The sequence below is a fragment of the Halichoeres trimaculatus genome, unplaced genomic scaffold (genome assembly GCF_033239565.1).
Source record: "Halichoeres trimaculatus isolate MK-OKI-2021-1 unplaced genomic scaffold, fHalTri1.1 fHalTri1_scaffold_11, whole genome shotgun sequence".
Lineage (NCBI taxonomy): Eukaryota > Metazoa > Chordata > Actinopteri > Labriformes > Labridae > Halichoeres > Halichoeres trimaculatus.
This window is the reverse complement of record NW_027437189.1, coordinates 37,448,685-37,460,813: the sequence shown is the minus strand read 5'-3', so window position 1 is coordinate 37,460,813 and position 12,129 is coordinate 37,448,685.

Below are 12,129 nucleotides of genomic sequence, written 5' to 3'. Positions count from 1 at the left end.
AGGTCACACCTTTTGGCCGGGCTGATAATCTGGGGCTGGAATGCGATGGCGGTCTGCCAGTCTCTGGTTCCGAGCAGCAGTACGGGTGAGAGCCGCTCTGGCCTCCCGCCAAACTCGGCGAGCACGTCGAAGATGCCCCTGCACAGAGGGGACTGCCACATCTGCCTCCTGGGCTGGGAAAAGTGGAGGCTGAAAACCGTTAGAGGCCATAAATGGAGACATACCTGTGGCAGAGGAAACCAGGGAGTTGTGGGCATATTCAACCCAGGGAAGGTAGGTGGACCAGGAAACTGGGTTACGAGCAGTGACACATCGAAGGGCTGACTCCAGATTCTGATTCACTCGTTCAGTCTGACCGTTAGTTTGAGGATGGTACCCAGAAGATAGACTGGCCGATGTCCCCACAGCCTCACAGAAGGCTCTCCAAACCCGTGAGGAGAACTGTGGACCTCTGTCCGACACAATGTCCTGTGGGATGCCATGTAGTCTGAAAACATGCTGGGTTAGCAAAGAGGCAGTCTCCAGGGCAGAAGGCAGTTTGGGTAAGGGAATGTAATGCACCATCTTGGAAAAACGGTCAACAACAGTCAGAATGGTAGTGTTACCTTCTGATGGAGGCAGGCCTGTGACGAAGTCCACAGCAATGTGAGACCAAGGCCTGTGAGGAATGGGAAGAGGGCGAAGGAGACCAGCTGGGGCCTGGTGAGAGGCCTTGCCACGGGCGCAGACGGAGCAGGCAGAGACGTATTCCTTGGTGTCAGCAGACATAGATGGCCACCAGAAGCGTTGCTGAAGAAGGCTCAGGGTCCGATGAAAACCAGGATGACAAGCAATCCGGGAAGCATGTCCCCACTGTAGTACCGAGGATCTAGCAGATGGGGGCACAAACAGACGATTTGGCGGACAACCCTCAGGAGGCTGATGATCCACTTGGGCCTCCTGGACCACCCTCTCAATCTCCCAAGTAGCTGCTCCCACCACACATGAAGATGGCAGAATAGTCTCAGAAACAGAAACATCCTCAACAGGCGGAGCAAACTGTCGTGACAGGGCATCAGGCTTAACATTCCTAGAGCCAGGACGGTACGTCAGAGTGTAGTTAAAACGTCCCAGAAACAGAGCCCAACGGGCCTGGCGTGAGTTTAGCCTGCGGGCAGAACGAAGATGAGACAAATTCTTGTGATCTGTCCATACCACAAATGGGTGCGTAGATCCTTCCAGCCAGTGCCTCCATTCTTGAAAGGCCAAAACGATAGCCAGCAGTTCTCTGTTCCCAACATCGTAATTCTTCTCTGCTGGGGTGAGCCGTCGGGAGAAGAAAGCACAGGGGCGCAGCTTCTGATCAGAGGTGGAACGTTGAGAAAGAACAGCACCAACGCCAGAGTCTGAGGCATCAACCTCCACCACAAACTGAGCTGTAGGATCAGGGTGGGACAACACAGGAGCAGAGGAAAACAAACCCTTCAACAGAACAAAAGCAGCCTCTGCCTCAGCAGACCAAACAAACGGAACCTTGACAGAAGTTAACTTGGTAAGAGGTGCAGCAACTCTGCTATAGTCTCGGATAAACCTTCGATAAAAATTTGCAAAACCAAGAAACCTCTGGAGTTGTTTCCTAGTTGTAGGAGCGGGCCATTCGGCCACTGCCATGACCTTGGCAGGGTCGGTCTTTATTTGGCCCTTCTCCACAATGAAACCAAGAAAACTAACAGAGGAAGCATGAAACTCACATTTCTCTGCTTTAACATAAAGTCTGTTCTCTAATAGTCTTTGCAGCACCAATTTTACATGCTGAACATGCTCCTGGAGAGTGCGAGAAAAAATCAGAATATCATCCAAATATACGAACACAAATCTGTTGAGCATGTCACGCAGGACGTCATTAATGAGTGCCTGAAAAACAGCAGGAGCATTAGTAAGACCAAAAGGCATGACAAGATACTCAAAATGTCCCAAAGGCGTGTTAAAGGCCGTCTTCCACTCATCCCCCTCCCTTATCCTCACCAAGTGGTAGGCATTGCGGAGATCCAACTTAGAGAAGATGGTGGCTTGGCTGAGGGGAGCAAAAGCAGAGTCAATGAGTGGAAGAGGATACTTGTTTTTCACTGTAATGTCATTTAAGCCCCTGTAGTCAATACAGGGGCGCAGAGTCTTGTCCTTCTTCTCAACAAAAAAAAATCCTGCCCCTACTGGGGAAGTAGAGGGACGGATGAGTCCAGCAGCCAAAGAGTCAGTAATATAAGTCTCCATGGCCTCCCTTTCCGGCCTTGAGAGATTATAAAGCTTGCTGGAAGGTAAAGGTGCACCAGGGAGCAAGTCAATGCTACAGTCATAAGGTCTATGGGGGGGCAGCGATAAGGCACGGTCCTTGTTGAAAACTTCTCCAAGGTCATGGTACACAGAGGGAACAGAAGAGAGGTCAACAGGTCTAGGTGAATCAGACGTGGTAGTGGCAGAGGTAGGTATAGCAGAGTGCAAACAGTGTGAGTGACAAAACAGGCTCCAGTTGGTGATGGATAAGGTTGACCAATCAATGTGTGGATTGTGAAGCTTGAGCCAGGGAAGACCTAACACGAGTTGTGAGGAGGGTGAAGAAATTATGTACAGTGAAATCGTCTCGTGATGGTTACCCGAAACAACCAGTGAAATAGGGCCAGTGCGATGAGTGACACAAGCAAGGAGCTTTCCGTCTAAAGCAAACACGTCCTTAGGCTCAGGAAGGGGCTCTGAGGGAAGGTTAAATCGAGATACAAAACCAGAGTCAATGAAATTGTCATCAGCACCTGAATCTACCAAGACTTGGAGGGGATGAGAGACTTGAGACCAGGAAACAGTACCTTTAAGCTGCAAGCGTCTTGAGGGGGATGAACCGTCTGCAGTATGGCTCACCAGCGCCCCCTCTGTTACTGATGAGCCTGCTCTTTTGGCAAAACAGGACAATGAACCAGGATGTGGCCAGCCTGACCACAGTAAAAACATAATCTCTGGCGGAGGCGACGTTGCCGTTCCTCAGGAGTGAGCCTCATTCTCCCCAGCTGCATGGGTTCCTCAGAGATGGGAGGAGATGATGCTGTAGGCGGAGAGACACTGGTGGATGGTGGCTCCAAACGAGTAGACTGATGAACTGAAGGTGTAGACTGGTGAGGAGGCTTGGAGTTGGAGAGGGAAAAAGGGAATCTTTGCCTGCCTGCTCTCTCCCTACGCCTCTCACGGAGGCGGTTGTCTAAGCGAATAGCCAAGGAAATTAACTCCTCTAAGGAAGTTGTTTCATCTCGAACAGCTAACTCATCCTTTAACTCCTCACTTAGCCCACGAAAGAAAACTCCTTGTAAAGCCTTCTCATCCCAACCACTCTCTGCTGCAAGGATACGAAAATCAATGGAGTAATTGGATACTGAATCAGAACCCTGACGTAAGGAAAGAAGCCGGTTACTGGCTTCCTTACCCTGTAGGGGATGATCAAACACTCTGAGCATTTCAGTTGAGAATAACTGAAAAGAATCACAGATGGGTGAGTTACTATTAGCCATAGCTACAGCCCAGGCTGAGGCCTTATCAGTTAACAAGCTCATAATGAAAGCTACCTTCGACTTATCAGATGTGTATGTTAAAGGTTGCTGATCAAACACAAGAGAACACTGGTGAAGGAACTGACTGCATGACCCTAGCACTCCTGAATACCTGACAGGTGTGGGGATAAAGGGTTCACGGGGAGCGCTGGGCTGGATGTGGGTTGAAGCCAGAGCAGGTGCTGGAGCCGTAGCTGTAGCAGCAGTGGAAGCAGAAGCCGGACCTGGAGCAGTAAGTGTGGAAAGATGAGTGGAGACCTGGTCAAGATGGCTGCCGAGTTGTGCCATACCGGTGGTAAGGGTTTGTAGGGTGCTCATTATTTCACAAAGGGCCTTTTCATGCTGTCCAACCAAAGCTCCTTGTGAAGACAAAGCTTGCCTGAGTCTATCAGTCTCTGCGGGGTCCATTTTGGCCAGATAATTCTGTTAGGTCTTAGTTCAAACTGACCCCAAAGCAGAGACTGACACAGGTAAGTAAGGTCAAAAAACCAGAAGTCTTTAATAACTCAAAAAGTCAGGCAGTGAAGGCAGGGAGCTGGCTGGCCGACGAGAATCCTCCGAAGACAAACAGGAGCACAGGTACAGATGAAACCGAAAAAACGCCGCGAGGCACACCGGGACTTCAAGGTGAACGGAATTATCTGGCAGAGCAGTGACGTGAAGACCAGGCTTTTATAGGTGAGTAGATTAGCTGAGTGGACCCAGGTGTGCCTCTGCTGCAGAGAAGAGAAGCCAGCCACACCCCCTGCCACTCACCTACCTGCAGGAGAAAGAACAGAAAGGGGAGGGGGAGGAGGAAAAACAGAACGAAACCCTACAACAAAAACAAAGCCAAAACAGAATCATAACACATAAAAAGCATGGACTTATTTCATGTTTTAAGTAATTGTGATGTACAAAGTAAAAACCTCTTGAGCTAGCTCGTTTTTATATGAATAACGAACCTCAACAATGTTGACCTTCATGTTGAAAACTGCATGTCAAATATATCACCTACATCTTAACCAAGTATATCCATGACCCATCAAGCCTAACCAGCTATTTCCAGTCAAATCGAACAAAGTTATAACACAAAGCAACTCAAGGGGGAAACAAAAAAATTACAACACAGCTAACCAGCTCACCAAAATCAACCCCACAATGATCAGTCTAATGACTCAAACTGAAACAAAAATCAGTAAATGAGCAGCCGAAGAACAAGTTATCAAAACATGAAGCCTTCTTGTCTTACCTTCCTCGTTTCTAGACTGGATACATTCATTATTACAATTATCTTCATTAAATTATTCCAGAAAAACCCGCCATGAGTGGATCACCCGGGTCATGACCTCTTCTTCTTCTGTGGTTTTCATGGAAGGGTTCAATTTTGCTATGTTGCGTTTACCACCATTCATTCTTTTATCTTCTTACATTTATGAAATCTAGGAAAACACCTAATCCCAAATCAACATGTCAAAAAGAAAAGCAACTGACATCAGAGCTTTTTTCACAAAGCAGAAATGCAACGTAGGTGCCACCTCACACCAGTAGCACTGTAATTGTACAGCTGCTGTACCCAACACCACGAATATATCAGTAGGCTATACTTTGTGGTTTAGCTAGCAGGAGCAATTTCTTGACTAGCATTACTGTCGTGAACAACTTTAGATAAGAGATAAATGAGCATTAAAGCAGTTTGGACTTACAAGCCATTTTATCAAAACATTGTCCATCTATATGACCACATACTGGCTTTGACTGATACCAATTAAAACACAAATGCAAGGAGCAGGGAGACAATCTGGCAGTCCACAGAATCACTAGATGTCCTCATATATCTTTAGACTCAACACGCTCATATATCAAATCTACACGTATTTATAATTATTTACCATGGTTATAAGGCTGTGGCCACATTAAGAAAAATATATTAAATATAGGCTAACTGTACCATCATCAACAGAAGTACAAACATCATAGAACATCCAGGGTGCATTACACAAATAACCATCAATCTTAGGTGTGTTTTTCCATTGTTTTATTTGTCTAAGAGCAGAATTCAGCAGAAATAAACAAAGAAGCTACCAGATCAGGTGGCTGAGAATGAAGAGGTGAGGTCTGCACAAACAAAGAAGAAAGAGTTAGTGAGGTTATCTCATAGGTTACTAGCGACAATGGAAGTGTAATATGTACTTATGTGATCACAAAGTGATGCATTTAATTATTTTTTGATAAATTATTATGCAGTCATTGGTTAAAATACATTACCCTTGATACTATTGCCTGTTGATCTCAGTTATGAACTCAGCTTGGACAAACCAAGTTGTCCAGATATCTGACAAAAGATGGCGTTACTGTACAGAGAAAAGATGACAAGCAAGAGAATAAATGTCAATTTTAAATGCGATTTCTTTCTGAAACTATCAGATGAAATTAATTTCTATTGCCCAAAATGTTTTTTTTTTCACTAAATTCATTACATATTATCCTTAGTGACATAACCTTAAGCAGGTTATGTCACTAAGGATGACTCCACCCATGGCTCCACTACAGTCCAGAAAGAGTTCTGTGCTTCTACTGTGTTCGCGCCTTTGTTCATCAAACATCATCATCACTGGCAAAAAAAGTACAGAACAAACCTTCATAACACAGGGTTTAGAAACTGGAAGAAAAGTAGGGATGTGTTTCATAAACATATGAGTAGAAAAGCGCATAATGTTACATTAAACATATTTACACACTTGCACAACTCCATCCAAAAGATACTCTGCCGCTGCACAGGAGGTAGCTCGGTCAGCTTTGACACACATCGTAAGTGCTGTCAAGTACCAAGCACAGCAGGGATTAGCCTTTAGAGGCCATGCCAATGGGGAGGGAAATTTGCATCACCTTGTCCTTCTTCAGGCTGAGAATGATCTCAATCTGGCCACATGGCTGAAAGGAATCATTCATATACAAGTGCTGAGCAACAAAATGAATTAAACTATCTTTGATACAATTTTCCTCATTACACTTCATATATAAATAAAATTAATCCCTATTCACATCTGTCCATGAAATGAGCATTTCTTCTGAATCAAAATTAATCAATTTATACATAGGACTCTCGAGGACTCTCATTTAGCGTGTGATGCACGCATTTAAACCTTTTCACACTCTAAACTTGGTATTTCTCACACTTGAAAATTAATGACGTAGCAACTGACTACTATTTAACCCAATTTTTAATTAAAATACAATATGTCAGAGGGGAACCCTCTGGGCCTTCAAGGTATTCAGTGAAGGCCTAATAACAAATATTGAAAGAATTTTTGTACTCCTAGATAATTATTTTATTTCTTTATTTTGTTTTTATTTATTTATTTTACTCAATTAAATCATAGCAATGAGTTTTATATTATTTTTATAAACTTGTCCTGGCAAACAATGGGTTAATATAACTAAATGGAAAATGGACCAATCACAATTTTCCTTTTGATGGTATCTGGGTAAATCAGTGATACATTCTGGCAGGCAGGGCCTTCAGTAACTGCAACAAATGTCTGTGTAACTCAAGCGAATGTGGACACAATTTGACAAAGACAGCTGTCTAAGCCAATCATGTTTTGGTAAGTTGTGGGCGGGATCATTTCCTGTCATCTTCCAGGGATTCGCTAATACTTACCAAACACCCCCTCCCTGCTCCTCTGCACTCAGACGGGGCAATATTTTACTTGACCAAAAACACAAACGGATTCCCACCGAAAAAATCTGCATATTGGTCTGCATTCATGGTCAACACCGCTAAATAAGGTTCTAGTTCTCATCGTGTTGTAAAACGGCGCTACCTCCGCTGCAGAGCCACAGCTGGCTACGAAGCGCTCGCCGCTTAGTGTATCAGTCTGTGTGCTCGGTGTGCCAGATATAAACAAACGCAGGTAGTCTGCCAGGACGAAGAGACACGATGAGAACTACTGGAGCCTTATTACCTCATAAGTGGATCCAGCTTGGCAATGAGCGCGTACACGCATATAAGGCACAGCCCGCTGGATCTGACCAATCGCGAACCTGGAGCAGTCTGGAGCGTCAGAGCAGGCCGGAGAGAGAAGGACCGCATACTTCACACAGGAGGAGCAGGAGGTGATCATGAGGAAGTATGACGAGCTGAAACATGTAATTAACGTTAAAAGCAGCACCGTCACCGCTGCTAAAGCACGGAAGGAGTGCTGGCAGAAAATTGCTGAAAGTCTAAGGGCTCTAATTTCGTAGACCAGGCACAGGCGCAGGCGCACCTGCCCTGCGCCGGCCTTCGCCGTGCGCACAGGGCGTGACCGGCGCACTTGCAAGTTTCCTGCAGTGCCAAGAGAGGCGCAGTCCAGGCGCACATGAGCGCAGAGCTGCGTGTCCACACCTCCCTCCGTGCAAATGGCAGAGAGGGAGGAGAAGCTGCCGTTCAGCTGCCGTCAGGTTAACTTTCCATTATGACAAACGGCTTTCATCTGACATCAGATGTGACGGACAGTTAATATAGATATAAATGTATATAGTATATAGTGATTGCTGTGATTGTTTACTACATTAAAATGTGCCTGACACTCTGGAAACCTAACTCTGAGGCTTTGATGACATGTGCGCACATGTGCGCCTGTCACCAAATTACAGCTGCGGAGGGTGCACTCCGCCTTGCGCCGAGGATAGACCAGGTTGGAGCTGGCGAGCTTTCAGCGCACTTTTTTGGCACAAAATTGTCACTGCACCAACATGAATCTGCTGACACCTCCCCCTGGCGCGCCGTCACACCCACCTCTGCGCAGACGGTCTACCAAATTGTCAAATTGGCAGCGCACGGCGGTGCGCCGCACGAAATTAGCACTGCACAGGCTTTGCAGGCTTGCGCCCCCTGCGCTGCGCCACGAAATTAAAGCCCTAAATGTGTAAGTGTAGTGCAAAAAAAATCTTTTGTGCTATTATCATCCTGAAATAGCACTGTTCAACATGCACTTTTACTGTAACATGCACCATACCTAATTTATGTCTTAGATGAATTTATTCATTTGTTCATTCTTATCGTGTTTACATTTTTTGTGTGATATGTAGCCCACATGAGCCACACACCGTAGCTTTGCTGAGGTTCTCAGCGTCACCAACAGTATATAGATATGTACCTGACGCATAAAAGCGAAGGGCAATACACACACTCTGCGGGACCGTTAATGCACAGCTTCTACGAGTGTCGCGAGCCACTTACCGTTCTAAAAGCTGGCAGATGTATACCAACCCCTCCCTGGAAAACCGGTACCTTTCATAAAGGTGGTCATCCGAAAAAGAGAGTGGGTCGGTTCGGTCCCTGAAAACTCTCGCGCGCCGGAGTGCTCCTCGGACTATGCGAGCTCCAATGTCCACGGGATCCTCTAAGGCCCCGCTTACATGATGCCGAAAACGGTCGATTCCGCTCGATTTCCGGTCGATTTTCAGTGAAAACGCAAACTTTTGAAAACGCTCCCCAGAGTGGAAAGATCTGAATCCGCTCCTCCATCCAGCTTCGTGTAAACACAGAGCGGAGCGTCTCAGGGTGAAACGCTGATGTCACCGCATGCTCACTCGCAGTTTCAGGTGAAGGCTGCACGCTCAGCCACATTTCCAGTTGAGCCATTCAGGTCCAGTAGGTGGCGGTAATGCGCTTTATGGTTGGATTGCCGACTGTCTCACGCAACAAAACAGCAGAAAAAGAAAGAACAGAAGAGGAGACTTGTCCTCCTGGAGTCGTATGAACGCGGATCGTATGATCGTGGATCGTTTTCACGCCGTCCTCATGTAAACGTGGGTGGCTTTTGAAAACGCAAAGGAATGTGAATGACCTCTGTTTACACTTAAATCGAGACTTCAAAAATGTTTAACCCCATTATCAGGTATTTAGTTCTAAAACGGTTGTGCTCCTTTAATATGAGAATATCCAGACAATTAAGACAAAGTAATTAAAGGAGAAGTTAATTTTTGCATTGAATGAAATTTGTTATGCTTGAAGGTTGGTTGAAAAGATAAAAACTAAACTGAAAAACTAGCAAGAAAAAATGTCTGCTCAGGTATTTGTTTACAACAGTAATTTTTCAGTAATAAACTAAGTACCATACTTTCTGGACTATGTAACTTCGTAGTATAATTATACATTTTTTAAAGTCATATCAATCAAAAGAAAAAAAAATGCGTCATGAAGACGAAAACAGTGTTGCCAGATTGGGTGGTTTTCCGCCCAATTGGACTACTTTTCATTACATCTGGTGGGAAGAAATGCATTGGGCGGGTATATAATATTTGGGCTGCTTTTGCCTGGCGTTTTTTTTATATTGTGGAAACAGCACAACAATCTGTTATTTTATGGTTTAAAAACAGTACAAATACAAAATTCAGTATACTTCATTCACTCGTATTATATTCAATTAAAAACACATTTATTTGCAGTGAGTTATTCAGTCGCTATCAATGTCGCCATAACATCGTGACGTCCAGTGTTGGGAAGTAACGATTATTTTTTGTTACGTTACCTAACGAAATTACTTTTCTCTGTAACTTCTAACGTAACGTAGCGTTACTTTTATCATTCTGTAGTGCCGTTATAGTTCTTTTGAATTAAATAGGTGCGTTAGTTGCGTTAGTCGCGTTATAATGAAGCACTCCCCGTCCCTCCTCCTCTCACAAACGCATGGACGAGGAGCAGCAAGCTCTCACACCAACATGAATCTTGTTGCTGAGAAAGCGAGTGATAGTGATGATTGGTTAACACAAGGGAACGGCTGGCGGTAAGCCAATCAGAAACAGAGTTGGGCGGGCCCATGCTGCTGTACACACACAGGGTGCTTCCTAATGTGCCAAAATGCAGTCTCCTATCTCCTCTCTCCTCCGCGACACCAGAAGTACTTTGTGAGCAGCCATATTGGAGGACATTCCAAAGCACCAAATGTGCTCGAAGGAGAGAGGAGAGAGGAGACTGAGCTGGAGGAGGCATAATCGAGGAAACACAAGAGCAGGCTTCGCGGAAGTCTTTTCACTGACAGACATGCCCCCTTGTGACGTATCATAGCCGGCTATAAAGCGTCAGCTGTCCACATGTGTGAAACGTGAGCTCCATGGAGCAAGATAAGTTGTATAAGTGTAAAGCCTGACTCACACTACAGGATTCTCGGCCCGATTTAACCCAGATTCGGTCCTCCCCACTATCAGGGAAGAAATCTGGTCGGGGACTAAAATCAGCCCCGACGTTCTGCAAAGATTATCTTCTAGTGTGAGCGGTTAACAGATGAATCTTAAGCCCCATGATCGTCTCACAGACTCGTTGGAGCCACCCCGATGATTTTCAAACATGTTTGATATTTATCTGGATGATTACAACATTAATTCTCACTGAGGATGACAACAGACAATTAGAAAGAGCCACAGAGACCAGACAACAGACAACAAACGCAGGCTCAAAGTGAAACTGAAAGGCTCCGGGTCAGCTGACTGCGCACTCCTCTGGCCCACTCGAGCCAGTTCAATAATGCCTTTAAAAATAACACATAACCACGACATTTTCAGTCGCAAACTGTTGTTTTATCAGTGATGGGTGTGAGATCATGCCATTATTGGCTGATACAGCAACAGTTTCACCTCTGTCCCTCTGAGTGTGCGTAATGGATGAAAGGCACCGCTGCAGACAGCTCCTCTTCTCTCTCCTCCTATCCCACTAGTGCGCTAAGCAGTGCTTATAGCAGAATAAACACATTATTTATGAACACAAAGTGGCCCCAATATAAGAATTAAAAACATGCATGCATCTCTGGTGGGCGGGACTAAGACGCAAGTGGAGGAGGCGAGTGGAGGAGGCGAGGATGGAACTTTGGAGCTTTGAGAAGCACCCACAGACATGAGTATGATCAAGTGCGCACTTCACCTTACATGGTGGAGCATAGAGGAGAATATGGCGATAGCGGGAAAAATTTAGAATACGAACACAAATTCAAGACAATTGGACTCGAAATTGATCCGTACGACCTACCAAAGAACAAGTGGTACATAAAAGTTGAGATGTGGCCAGAAATCACTTATCCTGACATTTACAACTACCTCATTTCAACGCCAGGAAAATATACTAAGCAAAGCCTGAGAGCATACAAAAGCCTGGACGCTTGGTCGTACGTCAAGGCCGGATTTGTTGGCGAAATTAAAGTAACGAGAACACCAATGGATATCCTGGTTGTCTGTGGACAACATAGCCAGGGAATGAATGAGCCTCCTTTAAAACCTTTGATTGCTGCAGAGGAGACTGGGACAGTTGTAACTGCTCATTGCACATGTATGCCAGGACTTGGAGAAACATGTTCGCATGCAGCAGCGTTGATGTTTGCAGTGCGTCAGGCTGCGTGACGACACGCCGTGTACTTCACTGCCATGCCAGTGGCTGAAGCCAGCATCAACAAAGAAAATCTCCTGCTCTGAACTGTCCTCTATTGATGTGTCATGTCCCAGGACGCAGAAGAGAAAGATCATAAGTGAAGTTGACATGAATGTGGTCAGTGAAGCTACATCTAGGAAGTCCTGCAGTGCTACGCCCAAACCCACAGCAAAT